Source organism: Anguilla rostrata, chromosome 8 (assembly GCF_018555375.3).
Source record: "Anguilla rostrata isolate EN2019 chromosome 8, ASM1855537v3, whole genome shotgun sequence".
Taxonomy (NCBI): domain Eukaryota; kingdom Metazoa; phylum Chordata; class Actinopteri; order Anguilliformes; family Anguillidae; genus Anguilla; species Anguilla rostrata.
Window position 1 is genome coordinate 34,006,787 of NC_057940.1, and position 21,657 is coordinate 34,028,443.

General features: G+C 41.0%; 1 long non-coding RNA gene across 6 annotated transcripts; it reads left to right on the forward strand.

Moving 5' to 3' along the window:
- The first annotated feature begins 503 nt into the window (after positions 1–503).
- Positions 504–19,944, forward strand: LOC135261482 (uncharacterized). 6 transcript variants are annotated; one of them, XR_010331963.1, is made up of 6 exons: positions 504–2,232; positions 2,650–9,059; positions 9,661–9,712; positions 12,114–14,100; positions 14,663–14,722; positions 15,084–19,944. It is a non-coding gene; the product is annotated as an uncharacterized LOC135261482 (long non-coding RNA). The 6 variants fall into 6 exon arrangements; XR_010331962.1 differs by having other exon boundaries at positions 14,663–19,944; XR_010331965.1 differs by lacking the exon at positions 14,663–14,722 and having other exon boundaries at positions 15,226–19,943.
- The last annotated feature ends 1,713 nt before the right edge of the window (positions 19,945–21,657 follow it).

Genomic DNA, 21,657 nt, shown 5'->3' on the forward strand with positions numbered 1-21,657 from the left:
ACCTACATCAGCCGCAGTCCTGTCTGGAAGTGGAGAGAGCAGCCGACTGACAGAGCCCCTCACTCACGCACTCACCCCTAGCCATCCTGCAGAGCGTCTCCAGGACAGCAGGCTCCTGGCGGACCACAATGGGGCACAATAATGTGCCTCCAGAGCTCTCTCATTGCCTCATTATTGGATCTCACTGAGCCCCTCCCAGAAACTTTCCTTGGTTTGAGTGATGGCGTGAGAATGCAAAAATATTAGTAGCTACCAGTACCAAAATGTATTCAAATTTAGCATTTTGAGTTTTGTGATAATACTGAGCTCAAGGAGAATGCAACTTGAGGTACATGGTCCATGGTTTTCTGTGGTTAATATATTGCACCATTGGTGGGAGTGTTGAGTAGTATGGGCTTCGCTGTTTCTGGGTCAAGCCTTTTTTTGTTTTGCACATGTGCATGCATCACTTGTGAAATGAATCTCCCTATAAGAAGGTGAGCCAAATGTCCTCTTGGAGAGTTGCCCTGCAATTACTGCAAGAACGAGAAGAAAGAGAAGTGGAGTGTTGGAAAAATGGGAAGCGATTCAGGTTTGAGTGTGCTGGATGACTTAAGGGTAAGCAGCAATTGAAAGATAGCTGCGCAAGTTGTTCGAACTGGAATGACCTTTCCGAGGAAGAATACAACCAGTCCTCACTTTTGAGACATAATGTTCCAGACTGGTAGAAATTTGGAGAAAAAGAGGGAGCAGGAGAGAGAACAGGGGAGAGATACACTGAGAGAGAGGAAGATCAAGAGAGAGAGAGAGAAGGGGGAAAGAGAACAGAGAAGAAAAGCAAAGGAGAGAGACAGAGTGAAAGTGAGAGCGAGGAGAGAGGGAGAGAGAGAGAGGCAGGGAAAGAGACAAAGCAAGTGAGAGGATGGAGAGAGAGGGAGAGAGATAAAGGGAGAGCGAGAGCCAGATAGAAAGACTTCTGGGTCCTCTCACTCTGTCTCGTCCCTCTGTTTCGGATGATAAATCGACGTCGATGCTCGGCGGTCAGTGAAGTGGTCGTGCGGGGCTTTCTCCTCTCGCCGGAAGGTGAAGTTTTCCCTGGAAGCGCGTCTCTGCTGCAGTCGGCTGAGGACAGAGAGTGATAGCACTGTGCTACGGCAGACTGCTGTGTCACGGAGCTGCTGCCTTCCACAGTTTGCAACTGGCAGAGTTCTGCCGGCTGCCGCTTTCCAGTCGCATTGCAGCAAGACCGACGTGGGGAGAGGAAGACACAGAGCTGCGCGGACATTTTTTTGGGGGGAGTCCGCCATCGGAATAAAGTGCCCTTCTTTTTTACTTCGAATGTATATTCGGTCTGAGCTGCTTGCCAATGACGGAAATTATTCCTGTGTGGAAAATACCAGCCTAACAAAAAAAAAGAAGAGAACAAAAAATTTGGATTTACTCTTTGGAATAAAACGAATGCGGTGCATATTATGGCGGGGCGTTCCGAATGTCCTTTCTGACTTACGAGGAAACTACTTTGCCAGTGTTTCAGGGCTTATACTGCACAGCGAAGCAAGAAATGGAGCAGTACCTGTTCTGCTCACAGCCAGAAGGTCTCTCCTCCCCGCAGGCGCTAGGTGACTGTGGCCTGTCCCAGCTCTCCCTCCCGCCTGGCACCGCTAGCCGTGTTTGCCATGCCTGGGTCAGAGGCAGCCTGGGCGCTTCTGCAGACCCAACATGGCTTCCAGCGGAGGTGAATTAGCACAGGCTGCGCACACAGACTGGCTGACCTACATCAGCCGCAGTCCTGTCTGGAAGTGGAGAGAGCAGCCGACTGGCAGTGCCCCTCACTCACTCACCCGTAGTCATCCTGCGCAGAGTCCTCAGGACAGCAGGCTCCTGTCCGTCTGCAACGGGGCGCAATAATTTGCCATTTGCCTTCGTTCGTGGTCTCTGACCGCCTCTAGAGTCCAGATCTCCAGTTGCCTTATTTCCCCCCCCCCCCACCCCACCCCCACCCCCCAGCCTTCCAACACCACCCTGTGCAGCGGTTATCAATCACGCCGGCTGTATTGCATTTTCATTGTGGATTAGCCCGTCTGCGACACTGCTCTTATCTCTCTGCACTGGGGAAAGTGTGAGGCGCTCTCTCTATCAGCAGGGCTTAGCCGGCGCTGTCTGCTCAAAGCTGTGCAGGCGAGGGCTGGAAAACCGCACACAACAAAGGGAGCAGCACAAAGCGCGCGCGTCTCGTCTTCCTGCTGGATTATGGTAAGAGCACCGCTTCTCTCCTGTTTCTGGGGCTGCTGCGCACAGAGAAGCGTGGACTGTCTGCCATGCATCTCGTGAACACCCTCCCCCACCCCCCCACCCCTCCACCCTCCTTTCCCCTTTCTCTTTATCTTTCAGGGGGGAGGGCGGGCCTGAGAATCAGGTGCGATGCGGCAGTCATGTCATTGCAATTCCTGCCAATCATGGACAGTAAAGCTGGGTCCCTTTAGGGACAAGCGACTGGAACTTGAAATAAGTCTCAAATCGACAGAATAATAATTTTTAAAAAGTAATACGGAAGGTGCAGAGCAGTAGTGGTAACTATTAGGATGAAAAATATATATATATATATATATATATATATATATAAAGAAATGGATGTATATGTTGTTGTTTTTTTTTTTTTGCCGGACCGAGGTATTGCAGGAAGCGTGCTGCTGGATTACCATCTCCCTCCTCTGGCACTCTGGGGACCTTCTTCTCCCCTCTGCAGTCCAAGAGTTCAGCATGATTCTCTCAGCTACAGAGAACTGCAAGGCTGTGTTGCAGATTGTATCCAGCAAAGGGGTAACGTGTCACTGAAGTTCTCAGCCAAAAATATTTTGTGCGCGTGGAGCGGAAGGGGAAAGGGGGGGGGGGGGCGGCGGCAATGGGGTGTTTTATCATGGTTACATTAACTATGGCTGCTCGCTTTCTCACCTGTGGCACCGTCTCAACATACAGTGTGGAGCACGCGCAACACGCTCGTGTTGCTATGCATCTCTGCGTGAGGTGGTGGCTCTGGGCGCAATGACAGTTGTGAAGAAAAGCCTTTTTGAAAAACTCTATCTGTGAGATTGTGAGGTGGGGGGGTGGGGGGGCAATGCCAGGAACATGACAAACTGCAAGAGTGCGCACCGAGCAATAGATCAGTGCACAGAGAGCTGAATTCAGACGTCTCTTCCCCCACATAAAGAATCAGATCTCAGGGTTCTATTTCAAATGCAGCACGCATAAATAAATGCTGATCATAACCCGGGCCGTAGCCTTCCTACAATGTTCTGCATATTATGAGTTGTTTATTTTCTGCATCCTACCCAATAAGAATTGGTTATCAAATTTTATATTTCGACCATCCCTGCTGGTTTCCATATATGTATATTCAATTCATATATTTATATATATTCATTCCTCAACCATAAATTTTCAAAATGCAAAATGTAAAATTTGATGGAAACATATATGTTAAATTACAGAATGCACAGAGCAAAATGTATAAAAGCAAGAACAAGATGTAAAATTAAATAAAGGAAAAAAATATGAGAGAAATAACAGATCACTTGACAGAATTCAGGATGGGTAGAGGAATGTTAAATCATAATAACATCTAAAAAAACCAGACATTGTTTTACACGTATTTCTTTTGAGTCTCTCTGAAGGGAGATGAGAAGACATGTCACAGTATTACAGAAAACCTGTCAACACAGGAGTGAAATATCACCGTGCAGGAAGTAGGGAGGTTTCACTGCAGTTGAGTAGCAGGAGTGTGCTTCCACACCAGGTCTGTTACACACAGAGGGACCACCTTAGTGGGTCAGGAGTGAGGCATTGCAGTTATTGGGTATAAACAAAGCACTATGCTTTTCTCAAAAAGACATAAACCAATAAATAAATAAATGTTATAATATAATATAATGCAGGTGCTAAGCTCAATCACTTTTTATTTTTATGATTATAGGTATTGTGAGCTATTGAGAGTGATGCTATGATGCTATTTTTATATCATTGTGCTTTGTACAAGCGATACAGTTGCTAATTGCACTGGTTTATGATGCAACTTGTTTCCCTTCGTAAAATGCATCTGTTTTTATTGTGTCAAAGAATCTGCTATAAACTGATGATGTCATAATTGATTTTCATTGATTTGGCTAATGCAGAGTATGAAATCAGTGAAAGTCTAACCATCTCATATGTGCCTGCATCCCAGATCTGCCATGGGAAAATGTAAACTTGCTGTAGAAAAACCTTATATGAATCAAGCCTCCAAAGGTTGGAATTAGTGAACTGAGCCGACGTCAAAGGTGTCTCTGTCACCTTAGTCTCAGTGTGATCCTTTCAAGAATCAATTTCTTCTTCTTTGTCTTCTTCTTCTTCTTCTAATAGTCATAATAACAATAACAATAATAATAATAAGGGCAGCATGGTGGTGCAGTGGGTAGCACTGTCACCTCACAGCAAGAAGGTTGTGGGTTCAAATCTCGGTTTGGGGCCTTTCTGTGTGGAGTTTGCATGTTCTCCCCGTGTCTGCGTGGGTTTCCTCCGGATACTCCGGTTTCCTCCCACAGTCCAAAGACATGCAGGTAGGCTGATTGGAGACTCTAAATTGCCCATAGGTATGAGTGTGTGAGTGAATGGTGTGTGTGCCCTGTGATAGACCAGTGGCCTGTCCAGGGTGTATTCCTGCCTCTCGCCCAATGTATGCTGGGATAGGCTCCAGCACCCCCTGCGACCATGCTCAGGATAAGCGGGTATAGATAATGGATGGATGGATAATAATAATAATTATTATTATTATTATTATTATTATTATTATTATTATAAGGATTTGGTAATTCTTGTGTGCCTAAAACCCAGACATATTATCTATATTATCCAAGCACTCACATGATTTTCAAATATGGAATGAGAAATACAATCAAATATCCTCTGTTCCTCCCCCATCCCTCTATTTTGCTGCCCAGGTACCCATCCCCCTCTCACTGGGTCTCATCTGATTATACAGTCAGCATTCCCTGAATGAGAGATGCTATCTTGTGACTAAGATTGAGAAATGTGTGTATTTGCTGAGAGTCAGCCAACTATCTATATAAAACTGCTTCTGTTTAGTGCTGGTAGTGAGGGATCATGAATTGTATTATGGGTGAAGCTGGACCAATCATTGACTCAGATGCAGTTCTCAAAAGTCATGGTAAGTAACATATGACCTCACTCTGCTATCTCTATCTATTAATCTAATAAGCTGTGTTTGCTTCTCAGGTCACACAAAGCTTTGGACATGTATGTATAGTAACTGGCCAAACAATAATTAATGTTTAAGCAACATCTGCGTGGATATAGTGTAATAACAGCATAGACCATATTCTTCTGTTTGTTTCATATTTAGGACCAGACTATTTTGTATATTAACATTTTTACATTAATTGTTTTCCATTTAGAGGTGATCTTACACTAAAGCTTCTATCTCCATACATTTTGCCATGCTTCTAATATTTTGTTTAACTTGGATAATTATTTTATTGCCAAATATTTACTGAAACTAAACCCTCTAGTCAACCAGTCTGAGACAGCTACTTCAACTTGGACAAGAGGAGCCAAGCTAAACAATCCTTCCCATATGTTTCAGAAACATAGAGTTCTCTGTCAGATCTTCCATTTTTGTATACAGTGGCTACTTTGTCTCTTCTTGAATACATTTCAAAAAGAGATGTGGGTGGCATTCCTCCAAAGCCTCGTTTGTAAAAATCCTTCTGTTCTCAATTATTCTGAAATAACTTCAAATGTACAGTAGGAGCAACCCAAACCCCCAAGACCATGCAAACAGTTGCCCTGCCATGGCAAATATCAATCCCTTGAATGTTGCTGGCATTGAGGGCCAAATACCAGGATTGGAATTTGACAGAATTTCATTTTTTTTATTTAAATTAATTAATTTATTTTTGAACAAGCTCCTTTCCATAGATTTCTTGCATTGGGACCGATCCAAAATGAAAAGAGAAAAAAGTTTTACATTTTAACATTTTAACTTTTTTTAAGTGTCTCAATTGCTTCAATCCGATCATTCATAATGACTTTACTGCAGGCCAGTGGACCATAGATGTCTCCATTTGAACTTGATCATATTTTATTATTATTATTATTATTTTTTAAATGTTTACTTTCACTGAGCTATTTCTAAATTAAAAGCTATCTACCTTGCAAAATCAAGCTACAGAACAAACAAGGCTACTTACCTATTCAGCAATCTGACATTAACTAAAATAATGCACCATGAAATTAGCAACAGCCTAGCTGTGTGTCTATGATCAGCTGACGGTAGCTTGTTCAACACATTCATGAAAGATCTGTCATGAAAACAGAAAGATAACAAGGAAAGTTGTTTTTTTGTGTGTGCTCCATTCACATTGAGCAGGCAGGTTAAAACTAAAAAGAATTTCCAAGGGCTTTTGGTAATAATGTTCATATTAAAAAAATGTCCCAAGTCTTGATGAATTCACTCACAGCTAATTAATAATATTGTCGTTCCTTTATTATTCTCTCCGGCTATGTATGTGCAGCACGATATGTTGCTCCAACATATCGTGTACATATCTGTACATCTTATTTCTTATTTCTAATAACATATTTACATCATGTGCCTGAGATGAAGCACAGCAGCTAATTTCTACAGCAGCTAATCTCCTTCTTATTTCCCCTGGGTGATTCATTTCAAATCCTAGTGAAGTTAATTTGCCTCAGTTTCACCTGGAATGAAATGACAATGACACAAAGCATGTCTTCATTCAAATTATATTTATTTTTGCTGTTTCTAGTAATGTACTGTACATCTAAGCGCATTAAACCACTTCTTTCTCAGTTCATTGTGTAGTTTTATGTTACTCCTCATACAAATTCATTCATAAGATTTCTACCTTACACTGTACATATGAACTGGTACATGACAAGCTTATTTACTACAAGGTCATGTTCTTCAATAGCAAAAAGAATCTTTTTTTATGGACTAGTGGCAATAACATGTAGTTTCCAATGCACATAATCACAGTGTTAAGGCTTCTGTGTTACCATGTAAACAGGCTATACTATTCATGCCGAGCGACTTACACAACATTTACATAGCATTTACTTTGCATCCATTTATACAGCTGGATAATCAAGCAATGCAGGTTATGTACATTGCTCAAGGGTACAACGGCAGTGTCCTACCTGGGAATTGAACCTGTGACCTTTAGTTTATAAGACCAGCTCCTTGCCCATTATACTACACTGCCCATGTGTAAATATGGTATTTTCATAAAATATACTCACTCCTTTAAATCTTAATAAAACCGTATTGTCTTTAAAAAAAATGAATACTCTGTATAGCACAAACTACCTGAAAGTATGGCACAAAAACTGTAACATTTTCTCTTCACTGGATATCGATGTACTTCCCTAGCTTGCACCATGTTTTAAAATCCCGAGACAGAAATGGGTCTAAAAAGCCTGCTCTGAACTCTCAGTCATTTCTTCTGTTATGCGTATGTAAATAACAGGATGAAATTAAATCTGATTGTGATTGTTCCAGACAGTCTCAATCTGCACAGGAGTGATACTGCTGTGTGTGGTGGGTGTTTATATGCATATATGTACTCACCAAAAAGAGAGAAAAAAAGCATCCCCTGATCCTGTTTAAAATGCAGAACTTGTTTAATGATTGCCTTGGCTCACAGCCCCAAACGGTATAAAGCCCATAGCAACAGCTAATACAGAAGCCAATTCTCAAGAGGCTTAAAAAATGGATTTTGTTCAACTCTCATTACACATTTTGTCACTTGAAAGTGCTGGGTGTACCTGTTGGGAACATTTCTAAACCTAGTGTGTAGATGGATTATTTTATGTGAAGCAGCCAATTTTCTGTCTTACCAGGCCATTGTATTTGTGAGTTTTGGAATTACCAATATGGAAAAAAATTGTTGATATAAATACAAATATTCCACGGTTGGACATGCTGACAACAGAATTAGTTCTCAAACAGTGCAGGCATTAACGCTGCGCTCTCACTCCAGTACTGAAGTTGCACAACATAGTTCTGTAATCTCTCTCTCTCTGTATGAATCACACTTCCCTCTCACTTCCCTGGCTGCCAAATGATAAACACGACAAGCGCCTGTGCCGCTGATGGACTGCACAAAATTATCTTGTAGAATACAACAACAGGTTGACTCCTCAGGGAAGAGAGAGAATGTGTGAGAGAGAGGGAGAGAGAGGGAGGGGGAGAGAGAGAGAGAGAGAGAGAGAGACGCACACACTTTGAGAACTAGTCTGGATTCTTTCACACTTCTCAGTTTACACTTATCATGCATCAAGTGTCCTGACAGCGTCACAGCCATTTCGTCCCAGATGGTCTTATTATAAAACTGTTGTCATTATTACCTGAGCCCTGAAGGCTTGCTGGAAGAACTTCAGACAGAGGCATGCTTGGTGCACTGGTGTAATAGAGAGGGGTGATATCATTGGGGGCTTCTGTTGGAGTGGCATGACTGACTAACACAACACATGCCAAATGGAGATAATTCATGCAAAAGCTTCACACTGGTAGCTTTATAAAAAATCTGTGTACTGGTTTATAAGAATGAAATACTGTTTTCAGAGTGTTTTGTTATTATTATTATTATTATTATTATTATTATTATTATTTATTGGTGTGATGCTACTGCTGTGAACTTTTTTGTTTTTATTTTAATTCATACACTTCTAATTATTCATATTGTCAATCTCTTCTAGTGCTTAGGGAAAGTCTCAGTGAAGGCCAAGGTAATATTTACACAAGCTATGAACCTGCAAGCATGGAGCACATTAGCATTACAATGAAACAGTGACAAAATACTCTAGTAGATATGCCACCGTTTGACTTGTACACGCAGCAAGTGCACTGGCTCAAGAAATGTGACAACACTGCAACTGTTTTTTCCCCACCAATCACTACTGTGGACCCACGTGGAGTAGGGTTTGAAGATATTACCTCTGGACCTGAGACTCAGCAAGAGCTGAAATCCAGGTGGGAGTCTGCTGCTGCCACATCCCTAAGCAAGGTACAGTAAAAGTTCAGATGAATGGGTTACAACAGACGCAAGACGTAATAATTTAAGCGTCATAAATTGCCTGGGATAAGGGCACCTTCTGAGCCAATGAATAATGTAATGCCTGTTCATTCCACCACATTTGGTAACCTTGCAGTGCATTTCTTAGGAAGCACTGCTTTGCTTTGACACACACATACACACATACACACACAGCTGTCCTCTATGTGTACAGAGGGTAGAGGTTTACAGTTCCCAGCTTTGTGCACGCGTACGCTTGTGCAATATTAACTGAGCCCTAACAAAACACCGTACTGTCCTGGAGGAGCATAAGCATTTCAAAGAACTGCTGCTTTTTAACTCTACCGGGGGGAAAAGGGAGAAAAGTTCTCCAAAGCTACATTTACATCTGAACTCTCCCTGACCTCTTTCACTCTAATACACTGGTATAAAGGGGGGAAAGAACTTTAAGGTGCTTTAATGGAGTTGCAGAGTTTTAGACCAAACCATATCAGGCGGGGAGGGAAGAGTCCGGCTGGAATTGCGCGACGTGTCAATCGCCCTTGGAGCGTTTCAGTTTTAATTGGTCTTCTGCCTTTTGTTCCCACAACAGCGTCTGTGAAAAGTGACTCGCCAAGCTCCGACGTCGCACCCGACTCCTCAAGGTGACCGACGGTCTCACTCGCTACTTTTATCATGCTCGGCACACTTGTCTATTCCAACACAGGCTGCCAAAACTCTCCTTTTTCATCTTTGAAAAATTCAGGCGAGCAAAGCTGGAAACAGCTTAAATGATTGGACAATGTACCGATGATGTATCCTCTAACACCTCTCAGAAGGATTCACACAAACTGAATTTTGTCAGTGAGACCGCTCAGGAATGGTCCCTGCTGATGATGAAAACAATTATACGCTTCCCTGGTGACCTCACAATGACTGACACTTCCTGTAAATATTCACTGCACACTAATATGAAGGTACAAAAATAAAAGATAAATGAACAAATACAATGTCTGGTGGACCCCTTTAATAACTAACGTTCAGCTTTTACTTGAGGAATTTTGTATGTGACTTGAGCAAGTGAAAAGCAAAACACTACCTGGTGTTAACACGCCAAAAAACATGCATTTAAACAGAATTTCATTTAATTGTGGTCTGTATTGAAAAACGGACACCCCTTAAACACAGAATAAGGGAGACAAATCCATTCACAGAGATGGAGAGATGGGGGAAAAACTGTTTGTACAGAGTGCCCCTCTCTAGTCAGCCATCTCAATCATTATTCTCACCCACTTGATGTGTTTGTTAAAAATTGATGCCCAATGACAAAATGCACAATGATGATAACATCCTTCATCCTTCAAACATTTTGACACACTTCAAGCCTTATCCTCTCACTGTTTTGTCTTTGATGCCTAAATCCAACCGATATGTTCTATTGTTAATTGTTCCAATGTTTGAGTCTGGGAATTAGCTGGGAATTGAGAGCTTTTAAAGTAAATTAACAATTTGTATTTATCTAGCTAAATGTGTATTTAGCTGAACAAACACCTACTGACCCAGCTTAAAAGCCAATAAATATTACCTTAGAAAAAAAAATTCAAGAATGCCATGGTGAATCTGTGAATGCTGACATCACCAAAGAAAGACTGATGTTAGCTTCTCTACCATTACCAATACCATGTACCAAAATACTTTAACTTCAAGATACCCTTGCCATTCTAAATAGGGATGTGTTTGCTAAGATGCTTCAGTTGGGAATGCAGTATTTCAAGTATAAAAGTGAAAATAGGATATTCATAAAATCAAAAACTTTTCCACCACAGTCCCTTCAATTTTAAGGCGACTATTCAAATCAAAATAAAAAAAATAAATACAAATAAAAACAAAAAGACCATAGTCAAACCTGTTCAAAGATCTCTTTCTGATATACTGTACCCACATGCAGAAAAAGAGAGGGAAAAAAATAATACTTTGGATTACATCCCCGTGGAGCCCCTCTGGAGGTTTCGTAATCCCCACCTCAGCCTTACTGAAAGGGGCTACCACCGAGGCCGAGACCTGTTTACAGGTATGATTCCTTCAGGGACCCTGAAACTGAGTTCTGTTCTGTGCCTGTCTAAAACAAAACTGTGCAATCTTTTATTCTGGAGCATTGCCGCCCCCCTGCACACACACACATACGCACACACACGAAACACACGCACACACACACAAACACACACACACTTTCACAGAAACCTGCACACAGAATTGCCAAAGTTGACATTATGTGGAACAATCTCACCGCCAGTTACTTAGCAACACGTTTAATGAAGCCATGTAAGAAATATGAAGTGCATTTGCGATTTAGGCTTAATAACACAGAAGATAAGGTCAAATATAAAAATTCTGCTCCATACTACACATACTTCATGCATTGGTGTTGTGCTACCTATTTGCAAGAACGTGTTGTACAGTTTTGTTTTTTTTTGTTTTTTGTTGTTGTTTTTTTCCGTAAGAGGTGACACATTACGGAGCCCCTAAAGGGACAGGGGTTAAAAAAATAAAATAAATTAAAATAAAAATACTCTATCAAGATCTGAACTTTCGCAGAACTTATCGGCATATTATTATCATTACCATAATTATTATTTTAACTTTTGAAAACTCTCCTGTCAGTTGTGGTACTTGAGCAAAGTACTTAATGCGAAATCCTTTAGAAACTACAGTAACCACTGAATAAATAAGTATGAAACACATAAAAAATGCATTCAGTGCCAGTCACCTTGAATAAGGGAAACCGCAAAGCTATCACCAGTAATAATAATGTGCTTGTGAAAACAGTTTACTTGCATCGAGTTTAATTTAATTGGGAGGTAGAAATTGCAGCCCTTTGACCACTTGATTGAGGTACTTGTTTTTGCCACCCAGCCTGATGTCTCTTGCACCATTCATACGATGGATGCTTTTTAGTAGAGGGTCGTGACATCTCACATTTGGACATACCACTTTGCACTATGCCACAGCTTAATTTTCTTGGTTGCTGTGTATTCAATCTGTGGATTATTTCATTCTGTTTCACAGGGCCATCGTGCATCCGTGAAAATTGAAAAGCTGCAAGAACAAGAACGTGGGTGCAGGAAAAGCAACGAGCAAGCAACGTGTAGCTCAATATGTCCAAAGCCTTTTATACAATGCATTTGTTTGCTTGTTGACCAGTCAGAACATTGTTTGAAATAATTCCAGTAACTACCTCCAGCTGAGTGTATACAACATTCCTTGAACATCCTATGTGTCCTCTTCAGTCAATGAAATTGATGTGAAATGCGAAGTATGGACCATTTCACACAATTCATATAATGCTGTCACTGAAAACCAAATAGGCGCTCAGAATTTGAATCAATAGCTAAAAGACGCACGTTTAGTGCACTAAAGCTATACGCTGCAGAGAGCAGACTGTGAACAAACTGGTGCCCTGGCTAAAGACACAGTGTGCTTGCGAGAGTCAAAAGATCGATCGATGTGGTCTGCCTCATGTCCACCACTGCTGTCAAGGTGATTGGTCAGCATCAGTGGCGCAGACTGATTTTGGACACTACAGTACTGATCTTACTGAATTGAGATGTAATTGTATTATAAGTTAATATGTTATATCAGACAGAGAAAAGGGGATCACTGCTCAGAAAGTGCTATGAAAGGGGAGAGAAGCCTCATATATGGCTCCAGAGTTGGCCACTCCACAGTCTGTGGAACACGTCTTGTTGTGCATCGGCTGTTCAGGCGCTACTTTAACCACCATGACATGGTTGGGTGCATGCATACGTAAATCTTTTAATTAAATGAAATACATTTCTTATTATTTATTACTTACTGTTCAAAATCAAGGAATATTATTCCATCTGAAAATGAACTTTAAGACACATGAGAAGTTTTTTTTTTTTTCCCTATGAAGACATTGTCCACATGACAAATGCTCCAGTATGTTCAGACTGTTATGTGTATGTGTCCGTATGTGCGTGTGTGTGTAGGGGGTGCTGTTATTATTATTTTTTCATCCGTCGTCTATTAATGGATGAGAAAGTACCATTAGCCTTTGTGGAGGGAAGGCAGCACTGAGACATTAGCATGAAATTGGCTTCAGCCCCACTGCCCTTTTCAGCCATGTCAATCAGCGACTGGCTTGGAAGCTGTACACTGCTTCCTTTAGTGTGTCCATTATTCAACTTTCTTCTCTGTAGCCTTGGTTGTGAGTTGGGCTATTTTTACTTCAAGGATGAGAAACCAGCCTCAACAATAAGATTTTCCAATCTGATGATTTAGTACCAGAATGACATCAGGAAAAACTATGAATACAACAAGATAAAACATATATATACTGTGTATGTATATATATATATATATATATATATATATAGTATTTTTTTGACACAGATTTGATAATATATTGACATTTTCATTACACTAGTCTCCCTGCAGTAAGGTGGACTGTGGACTGTGAGACACAAGGGAGCTAAGGAGACCAATACCCTTCACACCGGCTTGTGCAATAAACTGTCAATTAGACAGTCCTCTCATGGCGATATATCAGGAAAGATCATTAAATATGTATCCCCACTGACAGAGCGCCCTGTCTGGCTCATCACGCGTGCCTGAGAGAGTCATCAGTATAAGGCTTCATCATGAGATCAGCAAACAGGGGAACGGATTGACGAACGACTAGCAGACTGCTGGCAGACAAGCAGGATGCAATCGCAATTTAATGACCTCATAAATTATCTCACACCTATCAAACATGGATGCTCTCTGAAATGCCTTTCAGGGATGTTGAGAAACAGGGCAGATCTGAATGCCCCCCCATGTCATCCCATGAGGTGACAAGCACTACCTAATCAGGGGGAAACTGGAAAGCCTCAGAAAGCAAACCAGAGACTACAGCAATTTCAGTGCTGAAAACATGTTGGAATTTTGTTTTGGAGAGGTCTGCTAAATCTGGTTTCCTTGTTTCTCATTCCAGGATACCTGTTCTGGTTTTTCCTCCAGCAGAAAATTCTCAGATTTAGGATTTCATCAGGTGAAGGGCATCTTATGGGAAACCTCTCTCAATACATGAGTTGTATATGCTCCATTTATTGACTTAATTTATGAATTAAATTTAAATGAAATTGTGCATGAGATGAAGAAGTAGTTTTGACTTGTTAGTGTACCAAATAAAGTCCAATAGTAGGTCAGAGTTAAACATGAATCTGTGTAGAAGGAATAAAATCAACCCACATACTGTATATAGAATTGTTATAGGCTAAAAGTTTGAATGGGCTTTACAGTATATTTTATTTACACAGGTCAAAACTGTATGACTAAACTTTTTTAATTTGACATGAAACATTTGCTTGGTGTCTGAGTGATAGGTAATGTAACAGTTGAATGCACAACACTGAAGCAACCTCTCATGCAGATACGTGAGGCTCTCGCTCTTTGCAATAAAATTCAAGTGAAACATACCATGCACTGTTGGAAGCTGATTTATCAATCAGATCAGAACAAAGTGAAAGGAGTTGCACTGGCATAAAATGAAAGTGGGGTTTTGCGCATGGCTGTTGTAACTACATACCACATGTGCATATTTATTTTTCAAGTGACTTGTTCAAGACAAAAAAGGACCACTGAAAGAGACATCTTTAAGTGTAAAACCAATGGTAAGATTGTACATCTATTCCATATTTAGTTGCAAATATTGATAGTAGAAAGACATAGTATAATTCAACTGAAATTCTTCTTGCTTTATTCGGGGAGCAGTGTTTTTCAGCACTGTATTGGCATACCTTTGGGCTATTATTGGTTTTATCTAGTTGCTATGATGCAATACACATTTTGCTGGTGAAAGAACATTTTTATGAACTACCAGATTGGGGGGGTATAGTTGCAGGTTATGTAGATGAGACTGCAGGGAAAAAGTGCTTGTTTTTCAACTAAGGTGCTGGTGGTTTCTTATGTGCATTTCACTGAAGGGGTTCCATAGCTCGAGGACTCTGATTACTTATCTCCTTGCCCCTACAGCCAGGAAACCAATTCTTCCCACTTGGCCCGACAGATACCAAATGCCTTGATGTGGGTCCCAAGGGGCTGATGCAACGAACAACCTGGCTATCTGGCAACAGAGCAGAGGCATTTCAATGATCCCTCGTTCCCTCCCTCCCAGGTGACGTGTCCATGGAGATTAGGAAGAACACGGGCACTGTCCTGTAACTCACTCAGGTGACAGCACAGGACTTTGGACACACTGTGGGCTGGAGTGTGGCATCTTGCAGGTACTTAAGGCCCAGCAGCTCCACGCTTCCTGAAACGGGCAAGGTCCCCCTCCAAGATACTCCAGTTTCCCTTGATAGTCTTTTCAGTCCAGCTGGTGATGGTGAGGTTTTAATGACTGGATTTGGTGTGGCCCACCCTGCTGAAGCACCTGCCTCTCGCCACAGAGGCAAGACACCAGGATCATCGTGCTAGGGCTAAAAGTCCTCGCCCTCTGATGATGTCATCCCGGCGCTCATTTGAAGAGCAGCACAGGAGTCAAGGAGATGTTACCATTGCTAGTGGGAAGGCTTGGGCGAGGCCGTTCAACGCTGCTACACCCAGAGCTCATTTTCCCCAACGCAATGCTCAGAAGCATTCCTGACTTGTGTCAGAGGAGTGCAGATGCAGCATCCTGAGTGAGTGAACAAGAGTCCTGTGTGGTTGTATCACAAACATTGTTGGTGGCTGCTCAAGAGTAAAATCGGCCCCCCTATCACAAAGCACACTCTTAACAATGTTGAACAAGCATTCTCCTTGCCCTCTACCACAAATCTGGCATCAGCACTCAGTGGCCTCCCAAACCTGATGAAATGATACGTTTTTATTCCCTCAATTTCCTTATCCCGACAAAAGATGGTGGCATGAGTTTAATATCACATCTGAGGGCAGTGACTCATTATTTAGTGAAACAATGTTTTCAGATGCTAAGACACAAATGTGGATTGAGCATAATCAGCCACTAGTGGGGACTAGTTAATGCTTGTCAATCGAAAAAGATGCTTACTCCCATTTGAACATTGTACAGTGCCATTGGCACCACCTTCGTTTCTCCTCGAACTCCTGTTCAGGCTGTCCCTAGTTCCCAGCACGTTTAAGATGGTGGTACGTGCCCTATTACTTCAGAAAGACATGTATGTTTTAACATATCTAAATGACTGGCTCATTTTAGCACCTTCTCAGGGGTTAGCTGTCAAACACATCAAGATGCTGGCATCCCACATCAAAGAACTGCAGTTCACCATCTATCACAACAAACGTCTTCTCACCCTGAGCCAGCCTGTTCAATGCCTAAGCATCAGGAGAGAACTGCTTCCCTGCGAGCCTGCGCTAGCAGTTTCTCCCAGGTTACTGCATCAGTTGGATCACGATTATGTGCCCGTTGGGACTAATGGTAGCAGCAATCGCTGTAGTCCCATTGGGATTGTTTCACATGAGACTGCTCAGCCAACTTTGGCTCAGGTGAATGAAATTCACATTCCTCATAAAGGTGGTATTGAAAACTTTGTAACTTGCAAACCACTGGAGAGCATCCCTTATCTGGGGTGACATAGCTAGGAGGTAAGAGCGGTTGTCGGGCAGTCGGAGAGTTTCCAGTTCGATCCCCCACCCTGGGCGTGTCAAAGTGTCCCTGAGCAAGACACTTAACCACTAATTGCTCCCAATGAGCTGATTGGTACCTTGCATGGCAGCCTTTCACCGTTGTTGTGTGTGTGTGAATGGGTGAATGAGTGGCATCAATTGTAAAGAGCTTTGGATAAAAGCTCTAGATAAATGCAGTCCATTTACCATCTGACAGTTGTGCTGCGACCATATCCTGTGTTTAACCCTAAGATTATTACATGTCCTTTTGCTTATGTGTTTCGGACCTGGTGGCATTTAAGCCCCCTCCTCATGACAATGCTGTTTTATTATTTAATAGTTGTAACTTTACTTTAACTAAAGTATGATATTTGAGTACTTTTACCACCACTGTACAAACCAGAGATAAGATAATTTTGGCGTGCATGCAACAGTGAAATGGACAACAATGATAATTTTAAGTAAACAATAGACTATCAACGTTTCTTTGAGTTTCTGGGATTAAAAATGACTATGAAGTTTGCTGGATTCTTGCAGTGACAAGCAGAGCTCCTTTTTCATGATGTGTGTCATCTGTAGATTTCCAAAATGCGAAGAAGGTGAGGACCCCCAAGTTTGTTTTGCCACCCCACATGTTACAAAATAAGGAACCGTTGTCACTGAAACATTGGCATCATAAAATAGTTTATAATTTTAGAACCGTGAGTTGTAACACTTTCAAACAGTGTCTGGTATGACCAGATTGACTGAAAATGTCATTGTTGAAAATGAAACCCAGGGGCTGGTGTGACTTAAAGGGTTAACGTTTCAATTTTAAAACTTCAAAAATAATTTAAATTGTCATTACTTGATGGTACATTCATATAAAAAAAAAAAATTAAAAAAAAAAAGTAAAACCTAAATTGGAAACTGTCGATATCGAACTGAACTCGAAAAAGACTAACAGTCGCTCAACACTAACAGTCAGATCAGCTGTTTTGTGTGTTATCCTGTTGCTGCCTAAAGGAAAGTTGTTACATCACACTGTTATGGTTTCCCCTGGCTCACTGGTGCGATTAACTCGGCATACGAGAGTATGGGCTTGTCCGCTCCGGTGGAGGTCCCAGCCACTCTAAATCGAGGCTTAGCAGCATCTCAGGCACCTTTTCTGGGGGTAAGTGTGAACAACATTTGTACAGCGGTGTACTGGAGTTCACTGTGCGCCATTGTACAGTTTTATCTGCTAGATGCGATGACACCATCGGTCGCATAAGAAGTTTTGAAGCGCAATGATATATTGACCATCTCATGGCATGGGTATTCACTATAGCTGCTTCACATGACCCAAGCTCTGGGGGTGGTTATGGCTCTTCGGTTTGTCTGGTCTGCCGGAAAAAGAGGGGAGCCCAACTTGATTGGCCATAACTTGCACTGTTTGTTTTTCTGCATCAGGGGGCCGATGCTGATGACAGGGTGTGGGGGATTGGGTTCACATATGCAGCTTAAAGCAAAGCTAATAAAGAACCAGAACTCTAGGGTACAAGTGCCTGTTGTCCTATGAGTTATAAGCAAGCTTTAAGCTTTGCCTTGGCTTTGCCTTTGCTGAATCTTTTCCTTTGCTGAAAATTTGTCTCAAGGAATGATTGTGGGTTGGGATGTCACTAAACAGCCACCATATGCAAATGCTGTTGTAAGTGCATCTTTGCCCTGGTTGACCATCAAGATGGCAGTCTTCTTCAGTCTCAAGATTGAATGAAATCCAATTCTCATAAGCAGCTTAAAGCTCTCTAAGAACTCATTGAGCAATGGGTAATTATACCCTCGAGTTGATCAAACATTTTACAGAACAACAAGGAACCATGTATTAAAAAATAAATACTCACAGCAAGAAATGTTAGTTTTTTAGCGCACAAAGAAAAAAAGAAAAAATACAGACCCCAAGAATTTTTAACTATCAAACGATTATGAATCACCAAACAATATATGGCAGAAGAGAACACATTTGAACTGTTCTATATGCCAGAGGCCCAGCTTTTTGAAATTGCAATTTTACCAGTGTCACAAGTGACCTGTTATGTCACTATTATATTATATTGCATCCATTTGTGATGAATTCATAAAATCATTCGCAATACCGTAGCATTTTTGGTGCAGATGATAATCAACATATTCAAAAATGCATCATACCATCTGTGGTTTATTACTGTTGTTCCTATATTATTTATGGGAGCATTGTGACCTCAGAAAGGTGGCGCAAGGGGGAACAGCAGACCAGGAGTCTCTACAGAGCACCATTACATTAAACTCATGCAGCTTCCACACTGCCCGGTTCATATTCTGAGGGCGAGAGGGACTTCCTGTCACGCAATGTTATTAAACCCAGCTATCTTTTATGCAGAGGAGATCGCTTCTGTCTGATTTTGCTCATAAAATGTTAATAGATTCAGTAGAAAAATTGCACTCTTTTAATTTCAGAAGAAATGCTTATCTGCACAGCGTACTTGATTCTGTTGCCGCAAATGCATTATTATTGCCTTATGTAAACACGGCTGGTATTTCAAATGCTAATTTCTATTGTATTGTGATCTGTTTAATAACATGCGACCACCATGTCTCAAATGGGCATGAAATCCTTTAAGGTTTGATTACATGCGGGAAAGATCTGTCCATGTTCCTTGGTAATAATAACCCATTCATTTTGATTCCTGATATTCATCTACTTTTTCAAGATAATGAGAATCTAAGTCTTCAGATGAACATATGCCTAACAATGGTCTTTGTGCAAACAGACACAGCAGCTTTCTCTCTCGTCTCCAAGAAGAAAATAATACAAAAACAATAATAAATAATATATAGAATTCCTGGCAGTGCTCCAAAATGGTCTGCTCTCTAGACATCCGGTTCTCAAACCCAAATGTGCATGTTTCTTTTGATTATCACTACCCTCCAGTTGCTATGCAACTGCACCTCCAGATCCAGCAGTTCCCCACAGTATGTGAGCACCTCTCAGTGTGCCCAATATTACAAATTAGGCCTCCATCTCTGACTGCGGCACTGCAGCTGGACCTCGGAAACATGGCTTTTCCCTCTCGTAGTCTGGACGGAAGACGTGTGTCAAACTGTGAGAAGGAATGAGCACTTGAATGCTTCAATCAATAGCTATTTTAATTTGCTGTTTGGATTAAATGCAAATTATATGCAGACTTCTGGGAATGAAGAAAGTAGCACATCACATGCTTTGATGGGCCATATTGAGAAAAAAAAACCTAATTTACTGCAGCAAATAAAAAATCAGGTGTCAGTATATATATATATATATTCATGTTAGCTAGTTTATTTGTGCTAATTCAGTTGGCTATTTTTCTATTTTTTAATCCATGTTTGTTTATGTGTTCACTTATTTATTCATGATCTTTTTAACATATGCTGTGCTGTATATTGGTTACATGTATCAAAAGTTTATCCAAAGGCTTATTCACTTCTATGCATATTTTTTTTAAACAGTAAACCACAGGAATATTAATAAATCAACACAGTTCCTCATCTATTGCTTTGATTTTTGGAAACTGCACTGAACCTGTCCTATAGGTATATCCAGCATGTTATCAAGACTGCTTCTTATTTTTCACATTTGTTTTCAACATAGGACAGATGGATTAAATGCATTAAGTGCTCGTATATCTCTCCATTAAAAGGCTATTCTATTCTTGAACATGTCACTTTACCTCAGCTGCTCCTCTTAAAAAAAAGAAAAGAAAATGTCAGTGTAAATAGATGGTTATGTAAGCATTGTTTGTTGGCCTAGATAAGGTGGTCTGTGAATAAATAAAATGTGATAATTTAGGAGACAGAACTGCTCTTTATGTTTCAGAGGGAAAGTGTCTTGTAAACAAACAACCAGCATCCCCTCATAAATCATTTCTCCTGAAGCTGTGAGCCTCTTCTGTCTTCTTATATGTACATCTGCGGATTAAATTGTTTAAAAAAGAATAAAACGACTTGTGTCCTTATTTTCTCTGCAAACCTGCCATCCAGTCCTTTTACCCCTCCCTGTACTCCAAACAGACGCTGACACATTGCGGCTTACAAGCAAATTATGACAAACCTTCTTTTGTTTAGTTATTTTTTATTAGTAGTTTTTTTTTTTTGGTCGCAATGTCATCCAATCCCAAGTGAACCTAGCAACCAAAATTTGAAGACAAGAATGGATCACAGAGAAAAGGAAATCATTGACTTTGTTGGAGTAATTAAAGGGCACGCCATGAAACAGAGAAGCTATTAGAAGTATAGCATTAGCCCACCAGCCACAAGTCATGCACAACTTCTACAATTAGTCACCTCTACTCAGTTGTACTTTGGACTCCTTATAGTCCCTGAGTTTAGAAACGGCTCATGTCAGATTATCAAAAATACACTACTTGTTAGTAAAGTAGTCAACTAGTAAAGTAGTCATAGCTGATAAATGATGAATGATGTGACAGTTAGCTGCAGCAAGTGACCATGAATGATAACAACCATACACAAGTTTTGTTTTAGGTTTTTCACTAGAGGCTTCTGAGTGGCCTACAAACTCACCAACTGACAGTTGATGGTTTAATAATTTCACCCTAAATCTATTGTTTATCAGTACTGTGAAATGGTTACATGTTCACAGAGTTCTAAAAGATGTCAAGGGCAATAATCAAGGGAGATATAATCTGCAATGTCAAGTGATGAGCAATGAGCCCGTTTTCTTGTCATGCTTTTTGGAACTTTTTGGAACACGTCACAACCACTACAAAGTTGACTACCAAAATTCTTCGCCGGTCTATTGTCTGCATTACCTTAAAAGGGTTCATGTCATTGTTATTACATTTTTAAAGCAGCTTCTTTCCCTAGTGTAATGTTCTCCGCTCTACTCAAGGGATTTTTTTCCCCGCTGTGTTTATTTTTAATATCTGCTTGTCATGTGAAGAGGAAGCGATTCTGCTGTGGTGCAACAGACCGTTACAAACTGAAGGCGGTG